Source organism: Rosa rugosa, chromosome 2, assembly GCF_958449725.1.
Source record: "Rosa rugosa chromosome 2, drRosRugo1.1, whole genome shotgun sequence".
Taxonomy (NCBI): domain Eukaryota; kingdom Viridiplantae; phylum Streptophyta; class Magnoliopsida; order Rosales; family Rosaceae; genus Rosa; species Rosa rugosa.
In genome coordinates, this window is record NC_084821.1 from 46539137 (window position 1) to 46554231 (window position 15095).

Consider the following 15095-nt stretch of genomic DNA (forward strand, 5'->3'; position numbering starts at 1 on the left):
GAAATCTGACGGAAGTACCTCGTCGATAGCGAAATATGGGTTCAGGTATCACATTGATACCATTGAGAGTGTGGGTATCAAATTGGCCGGTGCACAAGAGTTGAGGCACTGGTGGTGCATTTTCTCTATGGATAATTAGGTCGTGGTCTGTGTGTTAAAATGTGAGAGGAGAGTGTAACTGATAATGGGTGGCTGTGATTGATCCAAGAAGGAGGAGAAGATCCCAGGCCTCCGTTTTTTTTTGCGTGGTGGAAAAAGGGATTAGGTCTTGGATAGTTGAACACGTGTAGCCATATAATTGGCAGAAACCAATTAAGCAAACAATGTTTAATTGCATGCACGTGCAATTGGCTTAGGCACGCTTAGTTAATTAAACTAATAGTTAATTAGGCATGCATAATTGATGAAACTAATAGTTAGTTAAGACAATTGTTTCTTCTTCCGATCTTCAAGCACATCCACATAGATAATCTTTGGGATAGTCGGCTTCCGCATCCTCGCTCGAGTTGACCAATGTTGATTTTTTTGTCCTTTTTTGGAGTTTCCATTTTCCTCCAATTTCGCACAACTTCTTCCGAAATCCACAACTCCGCTTATTTACTACAATATAAATGAAAATGGATTAATTACATAATAATTAACTTGAGGATTAATTTATTTACAGTGTTTTAGATATAATTACATTCATAAAAATGCGTGTAATCACCACCTCCAGGTACTAGCTAGCTTAGTTTACAGATTCATCAACACCTATAATTCCTAACTTTGCATAATCACCCAAATAGAATACTTACTCACACTTGGATATGAACAATGAATAATAAGAGATTCATCATCCCAATCTTCAATCTTTCATTGTGCTACCAACACTAGGGTCATATCACTCTTTTAGATTAGGAAATGCCGGCCACCTCCAATTCTACTCATACTATCAAGATCTAATTACTTTGGACTATAAACTTAACAATAGGTCATATAATATCAAGGTAGATACATGGCTCCCAAAGATTAATTCATTGCTCAATTAAGCTGTAGCTGCACCCTAGTTCTTCACATAAATATATAAAGGACGTTAAACTAGTGTGGGGGGAAATGTATAAATTCCTAATAACTATGTCTAGCGTATGTGTACAAGTATACCATAATCTTAAATATAGTACCTAAGCACAACATCTAAATTTATCAATGCAATACAAGTTCACAAACACAACAATCCAACGATATTGTCATCGAATTAGTATTTGTAATTATAATTTACATACTTGTATACAAGGACTATATAGTGAACTGGTATTTATCTTTCTTCATAAACAAGTATATATAAGGAAACAACACACACACACACACACACATATATATGTATACAAATTTGTAAATAAAAATATTTATTAAAATTTTGGGTTGTCACAAGTCATGAGGTTCATGTTGTGTCAAAGTATTAAATGTGTCATAATAGACAAACTCAAGCTCAAATGCAACTTATTTATTAATGTGTCGCAATGACTTGCGTAACTTGTTTAATAAATAGGTCTTGTCAAGTTTAATTTAATAAATTATTTTCACCATATAAAAGGGTTACCTTTTCAAGGGGAGCTTCTACTTTAAAATGAGAACTTCATGAGGACTTTCTAATCACTAGTTGTGAGCATAGCGTAGCTATATATGGTGGAGTTAGAAGGGTCAATTGAATATTCTCAACTTTTTACAATGTCATTTGCTTGGTTGAATGCCTTCTACTTTTCTCAAAATGTAATATCATAATTCAACATTTTGACCCTTCAGACAGAATAGGAAATAAAAACATAAATACAAAAAATGCCAAAGCCCATTAAATCCCTTTATTTTCTAAACCCTAGCCTCCAGTCAAAAATTTTATATTTTACTTTTATGTTCCTTCTGTTAAGCCATTTTCTTTTATTTCTTCTCGTCACTGGTAGAGGTTGACAAGCTAACCACAGATTCAATCTTCTATGATATGTTGTAAGATGCATGCATCTAGAATTTTATGTGTTATTAGATAATAGTAATAGCTATATATTTAAATTTTGACCCTCGTAGAAAAAAATTCTGGCTAAGCCACTGGTTGTGAGACCTACTTTTCAATTACATTTTGACAAATAAACCGCTAGATGTTTAGATATGCTAATAAATGATAAATCGGTCCAATCTGAACCTTTCATGTTAATAACTGATACACCACGATTGGGTGAATGCCTTAACATTTTCAATTTGGATGAAAATTTGCATAAGTGATCCACTCATGAATATCTAAAAACATCTAACGGTTGATTTGCTGAAGTGTGATCGAAAAATGTGTCTCACTATGGTTGATTAGAAAGTCTTCATGAAGTCCCCATTTTAATGGTCCTTATTGAAAGCCCACCCCACCTTCTGATCCATTTAAGACATTTTAGCGACTTAACTGAAAATTATGCATGAAATCTTGAAATAACATACAGTGTAAAACTTCTCAAGTTGGCTCATCGAAGACGTTGAAATCCTAAATATAAACTCAGATATAGAGATACACAGAAACTTGAATTTTTTTAAAACTTGTGAGATCTTACCTACAAATAAGGCTAATAAATGTAAAATAAAAATATATAATCAAATTGTAGGAAAAATATTGGCTAACACCATAATGGATTCTATATTAAAGGTATGCAAAAACTCCTTACCAAGTCTATAATAAAGGTAGTTACAAACTGAAGAAGTCAGATTAGTAAGACATAAAAATGAACTAAGAAATGAGAAGTCACACCAAAGATATAAATATGAGATAAGAAGAAAGAAACAAAGAAATGAAAAGCATGTGTTGGAAGAAAGATGAGTGCATGTGTTTGCTGGGGTGATAATTAAGACAATGGCTTCCTATATGGGGAGTCATGTGTTAGAGCCCCATCAAAAGTGGGAAATAGTGGAGATAAAAAAAAAAAAAAAAAGTTGTTGCATGAAAGATAGCCATGGAAGAAGCAAAGGAAGAAAAAAAACCCACAGGAGTGAGAGAAGCTCCTGCTTCTCTCTTACCCAGGCTCTCTCTTCTCTGCAACAACTTTTTCTTCCCTAAATTTTCCTCACCCATGTGGTGATTCCTCATCCTCTGTGGTGATTCCTCACCCAAGTGGTGTTTTGATTTCCTTGTTTTCCTCTTCTTTTGCATCTGATTTTGTCCTCACTGTTCAAATCTGTTTTTAGATCTTAGATCTGAATCTCTAAGATATATTCTCAGTTTTGTTCTCATGGTCATTCTCAGTTTTTGTTCTGTCTTTGCTCCTCAAGATGTCCAAACCGTGAACAAATCTCCTTCTTCTTCTCTACCTTGCTCTGCCATGGAAGAGTTCGAACTCCTCTGCAATCACCTCTTCAGATCTCAGGTTTCTTTGCTAAGTTCTATCTTGGTTTGGTTGTTGTTATCCTTTTATGCGAGATCTTCTCGTAATCGGTCAACTGGAGAATGTACCGAGACTCTGTCCTCCTCACCTCTGTTGACCACCCTTGGTTACCAGCCCTTGCTCATGACTTCCGTCGGAGCTCCGGAGTCGAATCTGCTATGGTGGCTGCAAGTTAGAGATGAAGAAGAAGCTTTGATTATGATTTGGGTTTTTTGGGCTGCTTTGGCCTTTTTGCTTTCGGCTGTTTTCTTTCTTGTATGTTGATTTCTCTGGTCTTGCTTGTTCTGGCAGATGACCATGTGGATCATGCTTTGCAGACTTAGTCTGTATTGGGCTGTGTCCCTTGTACTGTTGTTTGGCTTTGAGCCTTGTTAATTGATGCTACCTTTCGACCAAAAAAAAAATAGAAGCAAAGGAAGAAAGAGATGATTCAATAGGAAAAAGAAGGAAACATTGTGATTGTTGGGTGCTTAACCTATATATAAGAAGTTTATAAAAATTAATGCACTAATTCCAATATGACAGGTGAGTTACTGGACCGCAATTAACAAAAGGTTTTGTGTGGATTGCATCCAACATAGAGGATAAATTTTGGACTTAAAATACAATTTCGCCATAAATATAAGAGCTAATTTCATTTTACATCCCTAACATTTACATGTTAAATCAATTGTGGCCCTGCACTTGTAATTTCGTCACATGTACTCTGATGCTCTCCAGTTTAATCAATCATGTCCATAATTCTTTTTTTTTTTTGTCAAGTATTTTGTAAATTGAAAATGTGGCTCTAATGGGCTTTCTTATATGATGATGATTCACTAATGTGGCATGCAAAATTATACCGTATGTGACTACAATTTTAAAATACATCACATAATAGTTGACAAAAAAAGCCAAGGGTTAGACAAGATTTGATAAGTACAGGGGCATGCATGATGAAATTAAAAGTGCAGGGGCACAAATGATTTAAGGTGTAAATATTAGGGAGGTAAAATGAAATTTGCCCTAAATTTAAAGTTACTTTTAATGGATTGTGTGTGACGCCTCGAACTAGGTGGATGTGAGATTTGGTACCCACCGCCCAATCCGAGGTGTCAACGATAGAAAAGTAAAACGAAATTAAAAACAATACCAAATACATTTTCAGAAATCGTCGAAAATGTAACATTTAAAATAACAAAACTTGAGCTCAAATAAAGAGAAATTACATCTTGCTCTTGAATCTAACTCACTCTCGTCTTTTGTAATTTATTGGAGTCTCGTAAACAGTACTAATATCTCGCTTAGTCCTCTTGATAAACGTGTCAAACGTCCTGAACAAAGTCAAAATCTATAGGGGTGAGCGAAAGGTGAGCTTTCACTCAGTAGGGCTCAACCTCTTTAGGTTATTCTTAACTATGTAAAGCAATCAAGTTATCAACAAATAATTTATAAATGATAACAATTGATGCATGTATGCCAAATGAACTTCACTTAAGTACCCGTTTGTCCATATATCAAAAACGAGAGAGCCTACACGTCCCATACCTTGTATTTTACTAACCGAGGGTGACCCTAGATGTTTTGAATATATGATCTAACAACCCATAAGAACTCAATGCACATATCCCTTTTGTTAGTCATCTTGTTTGCTCATGATCTTTAGACCCGAAACTCAATGAGATCGTTTTATCAACACTCATTGTTGAAAAAGGGTATACTTTCCCTCAATGTGCACTTGTGGGCTGATCATAGATCCTGAATGTCTCATGACGCCAAACTCAACCACACAAAAGGATCATTGCGTTCGATCTCATTGGGATATCAACATCGCTCACATCCTTTTCCACATACACCACTTTCAAATGCATACTCTCAATGCCTCTCCATGCATTATGTATGCCAATTTGAATATCAATTAATGCAAGAAATATGATATCCAGCATATGCTTATATTGAAAGTGATTACATTCAATAAGTAACTCATCGACTACACATGCCTTTATACAAAGCGATAACATCCGAGAGTTAAGTCAAGCAATATCAAACAATTCATTGATTTGCATATAATACTATTTATCAATTTAACAGACAAGGTTCCCCGAGAGACCCTACCTGGAAGTCCAAGCTTTAATTACATCGATACTCAAAATTGGTATGCTGCTGGGATTGCCGATAATCATTCAATCCTCGTATTGAATCTTTAATCAATGACAGTCGGTGAAGTACTTCAAAACAATATCTATCGCTTGAAAGCTGAGAACTACCTTATTTTCCAAATCGGTGCAAATCCTACAAATTATTAAGGACACCCAATATACCAACTGCTACTAGTGTTCATTGTTCGATACATTAATTTCTTCTTCCTTAAGAAACTAATATATTAAACCTCTTCCAAACTTCTCCTTGAACATGTTATTCAAATAACTTTATATTGAATTTCAATATAACGTCGACCAAATAACCATTGATAGCTTGAAAATATATTTTCCTAAAAGGATTCATAAATTACTCTGGACACCCATGCACAATCCGATGTGATCTCTACAGCCAGTAGAGCCTGAACCATTGCTCCACAACTCCAATACCAAGTTTTAGGATTCTCGCAAGTTTCACAATAGTCACCAAATCCATACCAACAATATCAAGGTTAACTTCGATAACTCAACTCTAGTCTTCCACACAATTTTCCAGTTTCTGCTAATCAATCATATATTTAGAACTTAGCAGCTTTCCCTCGTCCTCACACAACTCTAACACCATACCAATACCTTCCTGCTCTCATCAACCAACACAAACGAAGATCAGCAAGTTTCCAAGAACATAGCTTCTTAACACAAAACCTTACATCTCTGTTCTGCGATTTTCACTCCAAACTTCACAATAATATGATTTCTACCTGTACAAGCATCAAAATATGTCCAAAGAGACGAATTATAACTGAACCTAGCTAAGGAAAACCAAATCACCACCATGCCCAATAAACTCATCTTGATCGTACAAACCCCAGAATTCCAATTCTTGCAAACCCAACTAATTCTGAAACCAATTACACAAACAGATAGCGCTCGATGAGAGGAGAAATTCTGATATCATACTTGCCGAAAAAAGGCCGGAGTTGCCGGAAAACTAAGCAAACCCGCCGGAACTCCAACACTCCAAATCTTGAAACATGAACTGAAATTGAAAACCAAGTACACCAAAATGTAGAGCTCACTGAGTAGATGAATATTGATACCTTAATCGCCGCCGTTCATGGCCGGAACCGCCGGAAAAACAAGGAAATCCAACCGTAGCTTTCGGACTTCGTTTTTCAATCACCGGTCATTATTTGGACCAAGGAAGACCAGAGAAAGATTCCTGACCTGGAGACAAAGCTTCCGGCACCGGTGAGATGCCGTGACATGGTCGGAATCGGAAAACCCGATCGGAAAAGCCCACCACCTTCTCTCCTTTGATTCTCCTTCCTCGCTTGACGACTTGACAAATGAGGACCACCATGACGCCAGAGATCTAAAGACGAAGCCAGCACCACCGGTGTGAAGCCGGGAGACAGCCGGATGACGGAGAAAGGGCCGGGTCTCCGTCGTGCATATCCGGGTCGGCGGAGGTTCCAGATTCAGTGGTGTTTGAAATGAAAGCTCCAGATTCAGCCGCCTCTAAATTCTATTTGTAATTAAATTTCTGAATAATTCCACCATCTAAAAATCATTAAAAATAGCTCGGATATCTGAAAAATCTTACGAAAATTCCTATGAACTCGTAACGACGTCTAGTTTAATCCTACGGGCTTGAAAGATAAATTTTGGCAAACCAAAAATTTAAATAATTTTAAAATAATAGAAATTCAACTAAAAATAGCTTGAAATTAATTTTCTTTTCAAAAATAGGAAACCGAAATTCCGAGATCTCATATTGTGTCTGCGGATTATAAATAACAAATTTACAGCGATGATCCCACGATCACCAAGTGATCAAGGATTTTGTAGTCACTCACTCTTGGATTTAATTTCAAGGGTTGGGATTAAAACACTTTAACTTTATTCTTTTAATCTCAACCCTTGATATTAAATTTTACGGTGAGTGACCACAAAATCCTTGGTCACTGATAACCATGTGAATATTACTCACCAAACCTAATCCTTTTAATAATGAGTTATACAGGTTCATTCATGTTGGCGATTTGACATGTAAATGACTCGCTCTTTAGTCGTGTGAGTTCAACCTATTTTATTTCGTGCAAATTTCAATCTACTGAGTTCACACTTCTTTGAGTCAGGGTTGTAGTCTTGGATTCCAAAGGGCATATGTATTTAGGTAGTTAATTTGTTATCAATAGGACCCAGTCCCTAGCCGATTTAAGGATGTGTGGTTTAGTATTTACCTGTTTAGATGTGATTGGCATATCTTGGGATGGCTCATTCAACAGTTTATTGTTGTGATCACATGTCCTAACTATTGCTAATTTTTCTTAATTTGATTTGGTTAGTTGCTCAATCTTGTTCTCATCATTGATTCCATTGGCATGTTAGTCTCATATTTCGAGTGAGGATGCATAGTTTTAGTTTATTAGTGGTGGTCTTCGTGGATATAATCATTGGGTATTGTAATTGCAGTCAGCTTCTAAATACAATATATTAATATAAAATTTTAGTTTGATAAAAAAAAAAAAGTCCATTTGTTCAAATTTGAGCTACACTTACCCAAATATTTTATAAGATTATCCATTTACCCAATAAATTACATATTTTTGCGCTAATATCCAATTAATTTTTTTTATTTTTGGGAAAATTTTTCCCTCTCTCTCTCTTTGTCACTTAGAGAGAGAAAAGTCATCGAAAACTTTGCCAAACTTCTTTCACCGACCGCTGTAATCTGGCATCCGGTTTTATTGGGAGGTAATAAAAATCTCTGATGACCTCTTTGGGGACCTCCGGACCGGTGACATGACTCTGACATCCTGTTTTATTGCCCACAATAATATCTAATAAACTTTAATTGCCCCCCAATAAAACCAAATAAATTTTTATTGGGGGGTAACAAAAGTCTCCGGTGACTTATAAAATCTCCAACGACCTTTTTGGGCACCTCCTGCAACCTCCTGTGACCCGTGACTGGAGTCCCACGTCCCGTTTTATTACCCCCCAATAATACTCGATAAACTTTTCTTGCCCCCCAGTAAAAATATATTGGGTTTTATTGAGGGTAATAAAAGTCTCCGACGACCTCTGTGGTTTATTTGAGGTAATAAAAGTCTCCAACGACATTTTCGGTGACTTATAAGATCTTCGATGACCTTTTTGGGGACCTCCTGCAACCTCCAGCGACCGGTGATGGGAGTCCGGCGTCTGGTTTTATTGCCCCCCAATAATACTTGATGTTCTCCCAATAAAAAGTTATTGGGTTTTATTGGGGGTAATAAAAGTCTCCAGCTACATCTCTGGTGACTTATATGATCTCCGACAACCTTTTTGGGGAACTCCTGCAACCTCCGGCGACCTGTGATGGGAGTCCGGCGTCCGGTTTTATTGCTCCCAATAATACTCGATAAACTTTTATTGCCCCCAATAAAAATTTATTGTGTTTTATTGGAGGTAATAAAAGTCTCCGACGACCTCTTTGGTGACTTATAAGATTTTCGATAACCTCTTTAAGGACCTCCGATGACTGGAGTTCAGCATCCGGTTTTATTTCGCCCTAATAATAACTAATAAACTTTTCTTGCCCCCCATGACAAAACCCAATAAACTTTTATTGCCCCTGAATAAAAATTATTGAGTTTTATTTTCGGTAATAGAAGTCTCTGATGACTTCTCCAGTGGCCTATAAGATCTCCGATGATCTCTTTTGTCACGTCCCAATTTTTAAACAAAAATAAAAATCGATATATAATCCCTTAATTATACAAGCGTGATGGTTCAACTATCAATATAAAATACCTGGAAAACTTTTTTCCTTTTAAACCAAGTACATACTGATGCCCTGAACCCACTATGTCAATACAGACTCGCTCCGCAAAGTCAAATATTACACAAGCATACGAATTAAATTGCCATAAAAAAATAATAAGTAAATGCTCCTTAGAAAAATTGGCTTCCTACCATATAGCGATAAGCACACGATCTCAACTTCAGCTACGATTATCCTAACCTATAGGATTAACTCCTACACCATTAAATAGTGCACCGGATTGCCACACAACAAACCTAGTAAGCTTATGAAAGCTCGTATGAGTAACTCAAACACACGCACAACTCACCCAACCGAGGAACACCTATCAACTCTTGAAAAAGGATCACACGCCCTGTTTTCCCAAAACAACACATTCTTTTCCCAAAAGAAAACCACACAAATCACCCCGTGACAAAAACCATATTAATTGAAACTCTGACAATTCAAATATGCTTTTCCCCCAAAGAATACAACAAAAGTCACACCGTGACAAAATCATATAAATTGAAACTTATTTGACAATTTAAATATGATACACAAGTCCACCCCAGACGTTTAAGAGAAAGAATCCCCGAAACTCCCTTTTAAAACACGTTCTCAAATTAACAAAAGTCACCCCGTGACAAAATCATATAAATTAAAACTCTAACAATTAAACATGATACACATGTACTCCCTGGACATTTAAAAAAAAAAAAAAATCCCCGACACTCCCTTTTAAAACACGTACTCATGAGCATCAAATAACTCCCCGCTACCCCCCATGATGTACAATGGCAACATATTAGAACTCTAACTGATCGTATCCACTCACCAGGCCAAAGGCTTGAAGTCCCGATATATATGCCTGAGGTCACTCCCAGCAACCCCGAATCTTCAAACCTCCCCGGTCGTCAGATCAAAACATTTCAAAGCGGTCACTCAGGACCAAAAGTTACTCGACTCTCAAAAGGAGATGTCACCCTGTGATCTCCGATCATCAGACCTCCCCGGTCGTCAGATCAAAACATTAAACAAGTCGCTCGGGACCCAAAATGTTAAATCAAATCAAAAGGAGAAATCACCACTTGTGACTCTTAGATCTTCAGACCCCCGGTAGTTAGATCAAAACGTTTAAACTCATTAAAGGCAACTCCCACCAAATCTTGACACTTTTCAAACAATAGAACTTCCCAATTCCTAAAACAATGTTTCCCGAAAAGTCAAGCCTCAAAACAATAGAATGAAACCCATCAATCCCTATTGCTTAAATCACCCATCAACCCATAAGAATATACATATTTCACGTGTATATATATATATATACATGGTCATTCACTCAGAATTGCCACTAATACCAACTATAGTTTGCAGTTAACTAAATAACTCTCAAAACGATAAAGGTAACTTCGTTCGTAAATGAACAATGTGAGATTACTCACCTCAGAATCCTGTTGCGTCTTCTATACAGAACCGAACTAACACTCTCACCAACAACTTGTCCAAATAACCTTAAGAAGCACCTAATCACTAAGGGTCTCAAATCAGTATACGAATCACCAAGTGATTAAAGTTCGAATCCCCTAATCGAACAACAACCCTGAAAGTAACGCCAATCGAGGCGAAACCTCGTCCGAGACCACCCAAAATCTCCGAAATGCTACTACGATCAATATGCCAAAACCACAAGTTGATCGAACGCTCGAATCCTCACGGATCGAATAATCGAACGGTTCGAAACCTTAAAAATCATAACATTTTCGTACAATCTCCAAAAATTGCATATTATATATCTAAATGCACGTATCGATGAGTAGATGATAAATAACACAAGAAACCATCCTTACATGGCCAGAACGCCGCCAAACCGCCACAGGATGTGGCACAACCACCACCGGCCAAAACTCAAAACCATCTTAATCCAACCGTCCAAAATGTCAAGAACACCAAATATAACAACTTTAATACTTGGGGTTCAAGCCAACTCAACCTATATCAAGCCTGCAAGCAGAGGATCACTGTTCACTTCCTGTTGAACCACTTCCAACGTAAATCACTCCAAACAACCACCAAGGATCGACAGAGGAGGTTGCTGCGAACTCAGGAAGCCGAGTTTGAGCCTTTGTCGTCGCCGGAACTAGGATTTCCGACTGGGTCCGACTGCACAATGGTTCGCCGCTTTGCTGCACCACCGTGACCGAGAATCGACGCTAGAGGGCACCACCAGGAGGACCGGAACAAGGAGGCGAAGAGGTTTGTTTAGGTCCCGCCGCTAGAGGTCGCCGGAAAAGCCGGGTCGGGTTTCCGGGTTTGGGTCGGGTCTAACACAAAGAAGAGAGAGAACGGAGGTTCTGATTTCCGGAAATGGAAGCCAAACTGAAAATAGTAAATTTCCTGAAATGGAAGGTTTCCAAAAATATCCGAATCTTCCGCAGACAATAACTTCCACATACAAACTCCGATTTCCGCATTCCACATGTCCACAAACTCGTATCGACACGCTCTACGACTTTCGTGAAGAAAATTTTCGGAGAAACCCAGTGTATAGAAAGTCAACCTTCGTGCCCCCCCCCCCAAAACCATATTTTTTCGAACAAAAATTCGTTCGAAACACTTCTGCTCCATCCACGAGCCACAAAAGCCATCCAATAATCACTAAATTAAATTCTGAAAAATCCTCAGAAAATAAATATGAATTTCCGGGGCACTACATCTTTAGGGACCTTCGGTAACCTCTGGCAACTAGTGACAGGTGATCGGAGTCGGGCGATTGGCAATGGATTCCAGCAAAGTCTCTAATGACTTTTTAATTATTCGGAGGGAAACATATTTTTTTTATCTTAAAATGGGGTAAGTGGACACATAATCTTTTTAGTGGAGTAAGCGACTATCGCCTTAGGGACTAGGCGCCTAGGCGGTTTTAATTTTTATATTTTATTTTTATTTTTATAACATATAATTATTTAAATAATAATATAAGATATATACAATGTTTGAAAATAGAAAGAATGGCACGGACAAAGACGTCAATTGAGCAATAAGTATAATAATAATAAAAAAATAAAAAAAAATCCCAGCTGGAGTCTTCAGCTTAATTCCAACCTATCCCACTACTTTAAACCAAACCAACTACTTCTCTCTCTCTCTCTCTCTTCCTTTTCTGTTCGTCAAAACCCAAGGCAAGCTCTTCCATTTCTCTACGTCAAGACCCAAGGCAAGGCCACCACAGATCTGAGACCTCTAAGATCTCCACCTACAATTTCCAATCTTTAACAGTAAGCTATTACTCTCTCTCTGTTTTGTTGCCCATAAAATGTGGTCAAGAAAATTGGGGATTATAGTAAAGATTGAAGTTTTTGCTTTTCTTGAACCAAAGAGAAAAATCCCATGTTTTCTCTGCACCCAAATAGATGATTCTGATTTTGAATTGTGATTTGTATGCTTAGAATATGGATTTTTCAGTTCTGGGTTGTCAGCAAACTAAGAGAGTGAGAGAAGACAATCGTTGATTTGACAAATGAGGATAAAAAAAATTAAAAAAAAATTCATGCGCCCAGCGCTAAGCCTACTCTGCGCAGCCTCCGCTCAGGCTGCCTAACCTCCGCCTATCTTGCCTAGGCAGTCGCCTAAGAGGCCAGCGCCTAATACCTTCGCCCAGGCCAAAATCGGAACAGTACGCCGGCGACTAGCGCCTAGGCCGATTTTTAGAACCTTGCGAATAAATGGGCATTTCTTGGGCCAAGTCAAGAGCCCTAAAAACAAAAAACAAAAATATTATTGTGTAACTGCAAGATTTTCACAACATATACAAGGTTGAGCGTTTGAATACACTTACAATATGTACAATTAATGTCATGTTGTAAAATCTTGAGATTGTAGGCGTGTTAAGTCAAGATTTTGCTTTAGTGACCTATAATAGCACTGAGGAGCTAATCTCGACTCGGAGAGAGAGAGAGAGAGAGAGATGTATCTCTATATTTAGGAATAACACTAAATATATAAAACAAACACATCAAGTTTAGAGAGGCTAATTTTGATGCTGATAAGTTAGCTAGCTTTGGCCATTCTAATAGGGATACTTCAATTTGGTTTAATTGCCTCTCTCTTCTTTATTCTCAATTTTCCATTTGGATCAGCTGGGAAGTGGCTGTTTTAGAGATTTTGTCTTGGAAGTCTTTCATTCTTGCATAAAAATAAAGCCAAAAATTACATTTGGGTTAAACAAGGTTCTTTTGTGAGACCAATTTTTTGAAAAGCAAACCCCTTGATATACTTTAGGAGATAAAGTCTTATGTATAAGATGTGTGTAATACATAAAAGACAAGTGGAGCCTCAATAACAATTTCACTCTTGCTTGTTCACTCCTACTGTGATTAATGTATTTTTACTTTATAATTTAATGATCCAATTATTTATGATGTACCCAATAATTTAAAGATCATGAAATTATAAAGTGAAAATATATTTATCAATGTGGTGCAGCTCTGTCAATTTAAGAAAATCAAGAGCACCTGACCTAGCTCTGCTAGGTTTTGGGAATCAGCGGCCTCTTTGGTTTGTCGTTCTTGTACATGCTCCATCTTCATGGAGACACTATCGGGTTTCAGCCTGTACCTAGCTGCTCTCGTCGCTCTCCAAAGTACCGATGGCGGTGCGATTGTGTTGAGACTAATTTCGATTATATTTTTAGTACATTTTTCTCTACAGTTTGCTTAGTTATTTCCTTGACATTGTCATTTCTAACTTGTTTTGTGTTTTTAGGTAGTTTTGAGTCTGGAAATGGAAGGCAAGGAGTAAAAGGGCGCAGAAATGAGAAGAAATGGAGAAATGAAGTTTTCCTAGTTCTACTAGAAAAAGGAATCCCAGTCAAAGTAGGAATCCTAACTCAACTAGGACTGAGCTCGGAAAAATGATGTTCAGAAATGAAGAAATGACAGAGTCCCAGTTGGACTAGGAAACCTGATGACACTAGGAATCTTGATGCTACTAGGAGACCTGGTGAGACTAGGAGATGCTGTGTCTTGAAGATGACTCAAGATTGTTCAAAAATGTTCTAGAAGAAGCAAAATGGCGTTACATTTGAAGATGGGTTTCGAATTGGATCATTTGAAGAAGTCTGGCCTGAAGATTGAAGCATGTGATTGGCATATGAGTCTCTAGAATTATCCATGACGTCTTGAGGAGTCCATGGCCCATTTATAATTGCTTTTTGCAGTGATAATTAAAAGAGATATTCAAGGAATTTCGGCAATGCACAATTTGGGATAGTTTTGGATTTCTATGGAATTTTGGAGAAGAAAATAAAGGAATAAATATTGAATTTGGATTTCTGATTCCATTCTACATACTTGGAGGCTGAAATATGGTCTGGGTACATGGAAGATTTCGGCAAATAAAGAGGTGACTTGTTCTCCAATTCTCATGAAATATTTTCATTGGCCGGATGATGTCACAAGTAGATTTCAACCTTGATATCCTAGCCCTTGTCATTAACTATATATAGGAGGTTTCTGAAGCCATTCTACACACCACAAAATTTAGAATCAAAAGCCACAAACACTTCCCCTTCTCTTCCATGTTTCGGCAACAAAAGTTCAAGGTCATGAGCAATCCTCCTCTCCATTCAAGCATCCTTGCCGTGATCCTCATCTATTCCACCACCTTTTGAAGTTTCTTACATCCTTGAAGATCAAAAAGTGTAACCATGAACACCTTATTTTGTTTTCCGTTTTGGATTGTAAAATTATTTTGGGTTTTAATTAACTTGCGATTTGGTTTTCTTATTGGTTTTAC